Source organism: Candoia aspera, chromosome 12, assembly GCF_035149785.1.
Source record: "Candoia aspera isolate rCanAsp1 chromosome 12, rCanAsp1.hap2, whole genome shotgun sequence".
NCBI lineage: Eukaryota > Metazoa > Chordata > Lepidosauria > Squamata > Boidae > Candoia > Candoia aspera.
The window spans coordinates 1,005,297-1,017,183 of NC_086164.1; positions in this window are offsets into that span (position 1 = coordinate 1,005,297).

Below are 11,887 nucleotides of genomic sequence, written 5' to 3' on the forward strand. Positions count from 1 at the left end.
GCGACTGCCACACCACTCAGCATTGGGAAGGACAGTGAGGAGTGAGGGTGGTGAGCAGGGCTGGAAGTCATTGGCCAGGCTCACCAAACTCTTGGCTCCCCCCCCCCCCCCGTTGTGAGGCCTGGAAAGAAGGCAGACCAGCCTTCACATGGGAAAGGCTGAGGGAGGATGTGTAGGGAATCAATTTTTTTTCCTTTTCTGTGTGTGAGAGGCTGTGTGCTCACTAAGAGTAAGGGGGGCGCGTTATTAGAGATTGCAGTGATAGAACGTGCACACGCGTTTAGATGAAAGGAGGTGGGTTTTTTGTTATTAAGAACTTGTGATGGTTAATTATATTCCATCAGAACCTACGCTGTGTCCATACATCTCTTTCTTATCCCAAACAGAAGCTACTGCCAAGACAAATTAAAGCTTTCCAGCTGAACAAAACGTGCATGCAGCGTAGTCCATGTGCTGCAGAATTAAGCCTTGCTTTATACGTAACAATGAAAGGCGTTTCAGCATTGGGGGGGGGAATCAAAGCAGCCCATTTGCCTTGGGAGTTGGGGGGGCGGCAGTGTGTCTTTGTGACAGGCAGCTTGGAATACAACACCTTTGGGGAATGGTCTTTTTAGCCCTGTTGTTTGAAATTCAAGGAGCAGAGATGTGATGTCACTGCTTCCAAAGGGAAACCTGAAAAGAGAGATGGAAGCAATGTTCTCGCTGACGCCAATGGGAAGCACTTGCCCAATCTGCATGCCAGGTCCTAATTTATGGGGCCTGTTGCTGTGCGAACGCCTGCAGTTTCAGAACCAGGACTAGGTATGTGCAGTCTTAAACAAGCAGGGTCGCATTTCTTTCTGAGCCTACCTTCTCTGAAACTAGTTTGTTCCCTGCTAACTGAGCCTTTCTAGCGTGCGTCCTCCTGGTTAGACAGCGCTGAGCGAACCGTTTCTTGAGTCTGGGATAAAGGGTGCACTTGCCCAAGCAAGACAGATCTCCCTCCACTTCCGAGGGCTCTGTGATTCGGCAGGACGTCAAGGCCAAGATGAGGCTGCTTGAGGGTCCCTCAAGGCCCTTCAGCTCTGTGGCTCCATTTGGGGCAGTATCTGTCACCCACCATTTATCTAGGGTGCTTTAATTTGGACCTTGGCTTAAGGGACTCCCTAGGACTGGATGCAGAAATTAAAGGTAAAAAAGCAAGCTATGTTTTAGCTGTGTATACAATTTGCATATTTTACAGTTGTGTCCTGCTGCACAGTTTGATTCCCCCCCTTTTAAAATACCCTTTTATATCTGTTTGCACCCCCCTTGAAAAAATGCATCAGTTTGCCTGGTGATGCAACCCTGCCAGCCTGCATAAGTATTCTGTGCCCCCCCCACACACACACACCTTAAGAAGAATCAGAACGCCAGCTGTAAACTTGGCCAGTGTGTCTTGGAGACAGGCTGTCTGTCTGAGAGAATCTTGGTTCATCATTTAATATATATCCATTTATGTCACTGCGAGAAGCATGTAGAATAAATGAAAAAGGCCTGTTGGAAAGTTATAGGGAATTAATGCTCTGAAAGCCATGCTGGGGAATTTTAGGGAATCAATGCTTCTGTTCAAAGCTTTCTGCAGAACAAGGATCTCAATCAGGGAGTGGCTATTTTGAAGAACGACTCACCTGTGTCTATTGAGGCAAGTGGAGTTTTAAGAACTTCTGGCTGAAAATAAAACAAATGCAGAAGAGGCTTGGCCAGACGGTCATCCCAGGAATCTATTTCAGTATTATTTAACTACCTCCCCCACCTGTTGCCTTTTGCCAGGATGTTTGGGGAACCCCCCACTGCCGTCACCCACTCTGGGAAGCCGGTTATGGCTGTTCAAGGGACTTTTAATGGGCTGGGCTGGCTTAATGGCTCCATGCAGCCGGGCTAGCGAGAGATGGGCATAAATTACGATTGGAAAGAGGGGATGAGTTGCAGTCACTGGAGAAGAAACTAGCTGGGAGATTTGTCTGCAGAGGTTATTATGCAGAATATTTATGTCATCAGGATGAAATGTGATGGTGGAAGGTGTACGTTTTCCCCATTTTTTCCCCATGCTGGGCCCGTTGAGAATAAATAGCAGTAAATGTACTGTTAGTGTTTCATGGTCCAACCAAGAGCAGGCAGGTTACTTTTGTAGAGTTTGGCTGAGCCCTTCAAGGTAGGCCAGGTCAGGAAACAGACTACAAGAATTACTAGCATTTTATTGATATAGCTCAGGGTTTCTCAACCAGGGTCCCGTGGCACCCTCGGGTTCCACGAGAGGTCACTAGGGGATCCCTGGGAGATCACAATTTATTTAAAAAATTATTTCAAATTTGGGCAACTTCACATTTTCAGTTTATGAACACAGTTAATGCATCTGGACAGGCCTAGACAAGTAATGAATATAACGATTTTGTAACTTCTGGCCTCTATTTGAGCCTGAATGTGCAGGGGTTCCCCAAGGCCTGGAAAATATTTCAAGGGTTCCTCCAGGGTCAAAAGGTTGAGAAAGGCTGATATAGGTTATAATAACAGAATCTCAGAAGCTGAACAGAATTTCTCTTTCTCTTCCTCACACCAAAGAAAATCAAGGCGAGGTAGCCTTGAGTTTCTTTCTCACACCTCCCTCTTTGCCTGGGCTCTGTTCACGTTCTTTGAACAGCTGCTACATATTTTCTTCAATACCATCTCCATATTCCTCTACTGTTTGGTTCTCAGGGGTAACATGAAAAGCCTGGGAGGTAGATAGTCAAGGAAGTTGTCAGAGATGCAGCCTGGGGGAGTCTGGCTCCTGGAGGGTAGGGATTCAGGTGGGTGGATTCACCAAGCAGGGTGGGATCCTGGACAGACAGGTGCACCAAAAATGTAGCCCTTGTGAAGCCTCCTCCAGCTGGAGACCATAACAGTTGCAGGCCTGCATCCCTGGGAAAGGGGGCCTTCCAGACTCAGGGTTTGTGCACCTGGGTTGTCCTGAAGTCTTGCAAAATGTTGCAGGCCTCAGGAGGCTGAGCGTGATTCTGAAGGCTCCCCATTCTAGACGCTGCGGTCTAGGCTAGGAGACACCAAGGTCTGAGCTGGGCATAAACGGAAGCTGCCCTCGGTTTCAATAAGCCTTGGTTAACCATAGAACGTTTTGTTCTTCAATCTTCTGTTTAATTAGGCTGCCTTTTTATAAATACTCAAACAACCCTAGTTTGAAAGGGGGGAAATAAGCATGTCTTGGATGATAACAGCAGTGTGTTCTTTTAGCAAGGCACTTCTCATTCTCGCTCATGCAGCCGTGGGGTGCATGCCTGCCCTCTAAGAAATAAATCCTGGAAGTGGCCAGGAAAGTTTACTCACAGGGAGCGTGCAATGGGGGGCAGTCCCCATAACATTCACGTCATGCAGAAGAAGGCTTGGCCAGACGGTCATCCCAGGAAGCACAGACGGCGTTGGCTTTGGCCTGTTCAGCAGTTCGTCCAGAGGTAAAGGGGAGCTCGTGGGAGAGGTGCTTGAAGCACAGGGCTGCGTGGAAGGGAACTCTTCAGGAAGAACGCTGGTTTAATTCTCATGCGGTGAGCAATAAATGAGTAATGAGACTCGGACAAACTCATTACGGGCACAAGGGACATCGGTGTGCTTAATTAATAGCTAAGCGGGAGCAGGTGTAGGCAAGGATAGGCCCAATCTTATAGATGGATGTCACTCTGCAGATGGTATAGAGTCCTTGCCGAGTTGCCGTTCAGACTCTTCTGTGGGTCAGAAAGTGTTGCGGGGGGGGGGGGGGAGATCTGATTTGCAGGTTGACCTGGGCGCCAAGAGGACCCTTACATGAGCATCAGCTTGGAATGCACGACTTCTGCAGGCCCCGTCTCTGTCCAGGAGGAAGAGCTTCACTCGGGATTCGGACAGGCCACTGCCCAATGTCGGTGCACTCTGGACCGGAAGGTGACAGCCCTCCTTGTAAGGAAAGATCCCACTGTTTGTGGCCTTTAGCTGAAATAAAGTAACAGTGAGGTGGGAGCAAACATCTTTGCTGGTTGCCAGCTGTGGGCTCCGTGGCTGATCCCAGCAGCAGTCCACGGGGTGCAAGGAAAGGGAGAGGTGTGTAATGGGGGGACGTGAGGGCATGCGATATGGGGGAGGGGAAACTCTCATGACTTAGCCACAGCCACCAGTGCCTGCCACTTTTCAGGGAAAACCCTGTGAGAGAGATGAGTAAGACAATATTTGGAAATACCTTCAAACAGAAGTTGGTGTAGAGGTGATGGGTAGAGCAAAGCATCTCTTTTCCTTGTTATGACAGGTTTCCCAAAGAAACGGATGGCGCAGGTTCAAGAAAAACAGACCATAATCAAGAGCCAGCGGCTTCCCACAGCACATAATTATTTTGAGGAATTCACTGCCATGAGAGCGGCGCTGCCTGGGTCTCGCAGAGCTTTGAAAGGTGGCTCAACATGCTGAAGGAGGAGATGGAGGAAGCAATAAGTGACAAGGGCTTGTTGGGAGGGGCAGACAGAACTGCTGAGCTTAGAGGCCCTTCCTGCTCTGAGTGCCAAATTCTGGGAGTGCGGCAATATGTGCAGCAGAATCGCCTGGATGATGGCTGTGAGAAACAGGGGAGGGGGGTGGGGGGTGGCCCCAGGGCCCTTTGCATGACCCAGCTGGACCTCCTATTTCCTGGACTGTTCTGCCTCCAGACCCAGGAAAGGCATCCATGGGAGCTTGCGGTTGCTTACCAGCACACCTTTTTAACTCCTTCCAGGCGCCGAGCCAGCCTCCCCCCTCTGGATGCCTTCTGAACATACCATGAATAAATAAAAAAGGCCGTGGGGGCTGGAATCCAGGAGGACAATCTGGTCAGAGGAAGCCATGATTTGGATTCTAAGTTGAAATTCATATTCTGGGACAGTAGGAGTTTGTTGTGGACATCTGTTTCTTTCTCCCTTATTAGAAGTTCCTTGTGTGAAGTATTTCCCTTCTTTGATGAACTAAGGGTTCAAGGGGGGGGGCAGGAACAGTGGCTTCTGTGAAGAATCTTCCTGTTTATGCGGCAGACCCGCTGCCCCCTCCCTGTTTTAGTCTTACTGAGGGGTTTGTGGTCCCATGTTGTGAAGAAAGTTGATGTACCAAGCTACGGGACTGACTCATCTGTGGCTCTTCGATGCTGTTAGTCGTCTTGTTGGACTAAGCATTTTTGAGGCAGGGATGTGGCCTTGAAAGGAAAATGGATGCCATGATGGGCTCTTGCATCCCAGTGGGGCCCATCGGCTATGCTGCATTCTGGACCTGAGGTACACAAATTTTCTGATGCAGCTTTAATTGCTTTACGATGCTTTGGGTTCCATCTTGAAAAACATTTTCCTGAGTTCTGTTAACACATGCTCATTCTTAATTTTGTCCTAAATTATTTTTATAATAATTATATTGTAACCTTTCAGTTCTCAGTGCCAGGATTCATACACATTTTTTGCTTAATTACGGTGTGTTGACTAAGCCACAAACTGCAATAGCTAGGTTCACGCAATAAGCGAAGCCAAAACCAAATGAAGTGTGATGTGAGCTCAGTTACTGTGTGATCTACTCAGACAAAGTGAGTGGGGTATAAATAACGTCAAATAAAATAAATACGTAAAATTGTTGCAGGTTTCCCTCCACAGCGATCGCCGTGAATTGAAAAGGAAGCTGTCCATGGTCCCGAAACCCAATCTCTTCCTATCACTAAAAACTCAACTAGTTAGATTTGTGGTTCTCAACCTCAGCAGCTTTCAGATGTGTGGACCATCTCCCAGAATTCCTCAGTCAACATTCTGGCTGGGGAGTTCTGGGAGTTGAAATTCACATGTCTGAAATTTGCTAAGGTTGAGAAACACTGAGTCAGACTATTATGTAAGATGAAAGAGATCTAAGACAGAATCCTGCAAAGAGTCCCATCCAGACCTTATTTGCTGCCAGTCTGATTCCATGTTAGGAATGGTTGGACTGAGTTCCATCTAATCTTTAGGGACAAAAGGAATACTTGCCCCCCCAGTTCTGAAAAAGGAAAGCAAAGAGAACTATTTCCCAGTCTTATCTCCATCTATGGGAGATGCTGACAGGTTCCTTGGCCTGGCCAAGAGCAGAAACATGGAGACAATATACGCTTCATATCAGTGCCTGAAGTATACTGTCCATAAAGCTTTTCTGCTCTCTGAGTTGCTGTATCTGCTCCTTCTCTCTCTCTAATTGTTTTATTGTTCTGTAATTTTCAAATTGTTTTTAACAGACACTTCTATTAATTCTGATAAAATAAGTTTTCCTTGCAGCTGAGAATCTATCTAAAATTAAATTGTCCCCTTATTTAACCATTCATTTGTGCAACGTTGAAAGATGGAATCATTTTTTTTCACAGAATAATTGCTTGCTTCTCGTGCACCAGTTTCTTTTACTGACGCAAACATAAATGTGGGTTGTCTGGAGTTGCATGTGTGTGTGGGGGGGTGAGATTTCTAATGCTTGGTTTAGAGTACTCCTGCTCTTTTCATGATACTGTACTGGGCAGAACCGTGTGGTGCATTCGTGCAATCTCAGACTTTGTGCTGAGGTCAGAATGAGATCTCTTCTTAGTGCATTAAGACTGAACCCCCAGAAATGGTTTCCTGGGCTCATGCAACAGCTAGCATAGAGCAGCTAGAGACACCAGCTGTGACAAATACCTTCTTTGCTTGGAAGAAGCTGAATTTGTCCTGTCCACCAGTAGCATTTTGCCTCGTCTTGAAAAGCTATCTAATGTCTCTGAATTCTCCATAGGAAATTTTGTTTATGGACAAAATTCCCACCAGAACTAAGCAACAGCAAGTTTAATTGGGAGATGCACTGGCTATGCCAGTCATCCGATCCTGAAATAATCTGCAGAGCACTTGCGTGTGTATCTGGTTGCTAGGAATTTAGCCTCACCAGGTTGGCTCTGCAGCACATAAGGAGGCCAGTGAATTCAAGACGAAATAGCAGAAATGTGTTAAGAGTTGTCACCAGCAGCCTCTCAAAATCCTGGAAAAAAGCGACACTGTTTGCCAAGATGAAACGTGATACATTTCCTTATTTAATATAATAGCCCGAAGATAAGAAATAGTACAAGATAAAGTGGGAAAGACACTGGGCACCAAGGCCAGCCTCAGCAGTGGCAGATAAAAGGCTGTTTCCCTCCTTCCGAGTACCGATCAGTGTCTGCATTCATTCGGCCCATTTTAAAGAAACGGCCTTTTGCTCCCTTATGCATTCTCTCATTCTGCCACATGGATGGTGTTTTGGTCTTGCATCTTCAGTCATTAATGGTCATTTCGCAATGAAGCCCCTCTGCCTTGACTTAGTGGTCAGCCCTGAGTCTTTCTTGGGTATATTTTTGCTAACCGAACGGAGAAAAACTGTTTTTTTTAAATCAGTGTACCTTCACTTGCACTCTCTGCTTTATTTAAATTTGTAGTGGGTCCACTGGAGCAAAAGAAAGTGGGTATTTGTGCTGAGGCAGTTCCTTCCTATTCCTGGCAGCCTAAGTCAAGACGATGGATGAGTTACCCTTGGCCGCTGAAGCTCTGTTTTGTAGGACTCTGCACACTTTGGAAATGGCTCAGAAGAAGCACTGTGGACCTCACACCACCGTGGCCTCTCTCTGCTACCGATGAAAGCAGCCCAGCAGCGGAGGGTGTGAAAAAGCTGCCATCGTTTTAAGGGTTTTGACTGTTTTTTCCAGGCTCACACAGAGCCCTGAAGGAGAGGGGGTATATCTGCAGAACAGCAGAGAGGGGCTGCCCAGAGCACATCTTCTGAATCACGTTCACAGCCCTGAAGAGAATCTGCCGCGTAAAGTGCTGAGCCGAGCATCAGTTACACATCGGCCACTGGGAGATCCAAGGGGCATTTCCCAGACTTTTGTCTGCAAAATGCCACCCTGATTGGAAGAGTTTACCTTGACTGTCTCCATCGCTGAAGTTCATTTGGTTGGATTCTTGAAAGGTTCTGCAGGAGAGGTGGCTGTTCCTCTGAAAAGAAAGTGCAAGAGGGAGGAGGCTGAGGGGGAAGAGGAGGCTAAAGAAGTCATGGGGTGGGGGTGGGGAGTACAAGACGTGGCATAATGATAAACACTTGCCCAAGCTGGCTAGCGAGGTTTGCTGAGGTTGGACATAGCGTGGATGTCAGGTTGATAGCCTCGTTCTCCATCTCTGATGGAGCCCCTTTGGACTCCTGGACAGATGGAGGCTTGGGGTTGTAGCAGTGGCAGGGCAGCCACACCACAAAGGCAAGAAGGCGAGCAGGCTCGGCTACTTGCTGAGTGGGCCGCGTTCTCTACATTCAAGTACTGTGGGGCAGGCCCCACCTTTCCTGTTAGAAGGAGGGAGCTTTGGGTGGAAAGGCTCCATGTGGAGCAGAGACCATGTCCCAAGAGAGGTGACACGATAGGCAAAAGCTCCCCCTTTGACCATCCCAGGGGTGGGGCAAGACCACGGTTGGAGGCAAAGCCCACTGGGGGCGTGCGAAGGGTCGTGCCCTGGGCCTTTGAAGGTTGGAGGGGTTCTTCCGGAGATGCTGGACCCTGAATTGCTGCTGGCAATCAGAGGCACAGCCAGGCTGGTAGGATGGCACTGTCTAACAGCAGAGCAGCCTCTGCATGTGTTTTCTTCTCTGAGTGAGAGAGGGCACAGAATGTCTACCCGTGTCTGCATGAACATTTGTTAGACTTGCCAGAGGGCAGAGAGAAGGTTCTCTGCGCCATCTCTGATTCATCCCCCTCCCCAGAGGGCTTAATTGTTTTTCTTTAATTGGCCTATCATGATGTGAGCGGTCATGGTGACATGTACCGGTGAGTTGAGAGCCTCTGGTAATGCACATCGTGTGCTCTGTGTTTTGGCTTCCGAGTCCCACATGGGTCCTTGATTACCCCCCCCTGCCACCAGCACATTTGGTTCTGGCATCTCATCTGCACAGACACATTGCTGCTGCTGTGGCCTTCTAACAGGCTTCTTTTCTGTTCCTTTCATGTGCCTGTGATTCAGTTTGGTTGCTCCTTTCAGGGAGAAAACAAGTTTGGGAGAAATGCCATCAAATGGAAATCAAATTAGAAGTTGCAGAAAGCAAAACCCCCAGGTCAAAACCTGTTGTTCACTAGATGAAGGCCAGGATCAGCTTCATGTCTCTTCTCGTGATTTTTAAAGAAACTACAAAGGGATTTGTGGTAAATGGGGTTGAGCCACTGATCTGCATAAAAGGCCTTGTATTACTGGCAGTCCCAAACTAACTTTTTCCTTTGGCAGGGTTCCTCCACCAGGGTTCCGTGGCACCCTCAGGTTCTGCGAGAGGTCCCTGGGAGATCACAATTTATTTAAAAAATTATTTCAAATTTGGGCAACTTCACCTTAAAGAGGTAAGTTTCATTCTTATTTTCAGTTTAAGAACACTGTTAATGCATATATACAGGCCTACACATGAAACGAATATAATAATTTGGTAACTTCTGGCCTCTATTTGAGCCTGAATATGCAGGGGTTCCCTGAGGCCTGAAAAATATTTCAAAGGTTTCTCCAGGGTCAAAAGATTGAGAAAGGCTGTCCTATGGCAATTTTCTGTAGGAAGAGAAGCAAAGGATGACTGTAACAGAGGGTGCTGGGGCAAGAGAGGTGCCCGTGTCTGAAAATCAGCATTCCAGCCTCCTTTGCTCCAAGGCGTCATTCTTCAGCCTTTCCATGTCTGATAGTCCAGCATCTCGTCACTCTCCTTCGCCAGTCTGGGGCCTGGTGGGGTTCTCAGGGAACAGAAAGCTTGCTTATTGGACTCGGCTGTCTGATACTAGAAAACACGACAATCTTGGAAAGTCAAGGAGATTTAGAAGCTCACAATTATAGAAGCCTGAGCACGTTTCCAAACTAAGAATGAACATACTGGTGGGAGTCAGTGTGTTATCATCGGGATTCAGATATGGTTTTCAGGGTATCCAAGGATGCCGCGCACCTCATGGAGTGTGTAGATGTGCCCAGCTGCAAGAGATAGATTTTCAACATGTCGCTGCATAAATTGTGTGAATCACCCCATCATCTCTTCATCTCAGATGGCAATTTTAGCAGGAGCATCTCAACACTTCTGGAGAAAGGTGGTCCGTCAGCTCTGTTCTCACATACATCATTGGCGGGGTGGGTGGTGGGTGGGGATAATTGGTTTGAAATATTTTATGCCATAAAAGCCAAATCAAATCAATGGCTAGCCTTAATTCTGTTGAACTGAGAAGCATCATTTCCACACTGCTGTCGCAGCTTTTTGTCAAGGGAGGCTGCAACCCTTTAAATGGATGACTTTTATTGAGAAAACGTAGCCATGATTGGTTAATGTAAATCAATGCCTAACTGCAAATGCTCACAGCCAGGGCTGGTTGTCAATGAATTAGTGAGCACGGATGCCATAAAATCCTGATACTATGTTTGCAGTTTCTCATCTATGATGAAATCTGTCTTTCCTCCTCCACTTTTTTAAAAAAAACCCAAAATAATTGACTTTCCTGCTGAATTTAAAACCTTTTGCGCTGAGATGCAGAAGCACTGATTTAGGAAATCCTCCGCATTTTGTGGACAGGATGTCTGCTTCCATATCACTGGCTTTTATTAACGTTGAGAGGTCGTTCATTCTGTTTTATCTGGCTGCCTTGGAGTCTGAGGTCGTTCCTTGATAACAGTCATACCTGAGAAGGGTTCTGCAGAGGTTTCCTTCGTAATGCGATAGCTTCTCCTGAGCAACCATACTGTGAACTGGCCTGTGGACAGTCGACCCAGGGAATGCTGTGGGTGGTGTGTATTCGGGCTTCAGGGAGGCACTTGATAAAGTTGATTGAAGCCTCCTTCGTGATCAGAGGGAACAATTTGGGATGGATGGACCCACACAAGAGGAATCTGCAGTTGACTGCATCACTGTACCCAACGCATGGTCCTTAATGAAGCTGTATCTCCACGGAGAGAAGTATGCAGTGGGATTATCTTCAACATTTTTATAAATGACTTAGATGAGGAGATCAAAGGGATGCTTATCCAATTTGCAGACCACACGAAGCGGGGGAGAGGGGCTTGCTAATGCCTCAAAAGAGGTTGAAAAGGATCTCAATAGACAAGAACATGGCCCTTTTGCTACAAAATGCTGCTCAGTGCTGAGAAATGTATGGTTCTGCACTTAAGTAGGAAAAACCAGATGTGCAGGGACAAGTTGGGTATTATCTGGCTTGGCAGCAGTACCTGTGAGAAGGATCTGGATGTCCTGGTAGACCATGGATTAAGCATGAGCCGGTGCTGTAGCTGGCCAAAGAGCCAATGGAATTTTGGGCTGCACCAGCAGAGGTATAACGTGGAGATCAGAGGAAGTGATAGTCACACTCTCTGCCGCGCTGGTCAGACACACTTGGAATACCATGCCTAGTTTTCCTTGCCACGATATAAGAAGGATGCCAGGAAACAGGAGAAGAGCAATGAAGATGGTGAGTTGTGGGGTTCTGTCACTGGAGGTCTTCAAGCCAAGGTTGGATGGCCATTGAAGCATTGCCTGTTTTTTGTGCATCACATGGATGGAGCTTTGACTGCATTGTCATGGCCCCATCTTGACTTTTTTGACCACACCCTCCTGTTTTCCCTGCTGCCAGGCTGGGGAAAGTCCTAAGGCTGATCTGGGCTTTGGGGCAAAATGCCAACCACTGGTTCTAACGGAGGGCCCCCCAACGCAAACCTCTTTCTCAGAGGAGAGATTTTTCTAAGGCTCAGCAGGAGCTGAAAGGGCACACCCCTCCCCTCATTCTAATCCCATTAGCTATTTATTTCTAATGTGTAAAGCACCCTTGAAAAGATGCATAAAGAGCTATGGCGGTGAGCCACGGCAGAAATAAATACATAAAACATATCTAAAT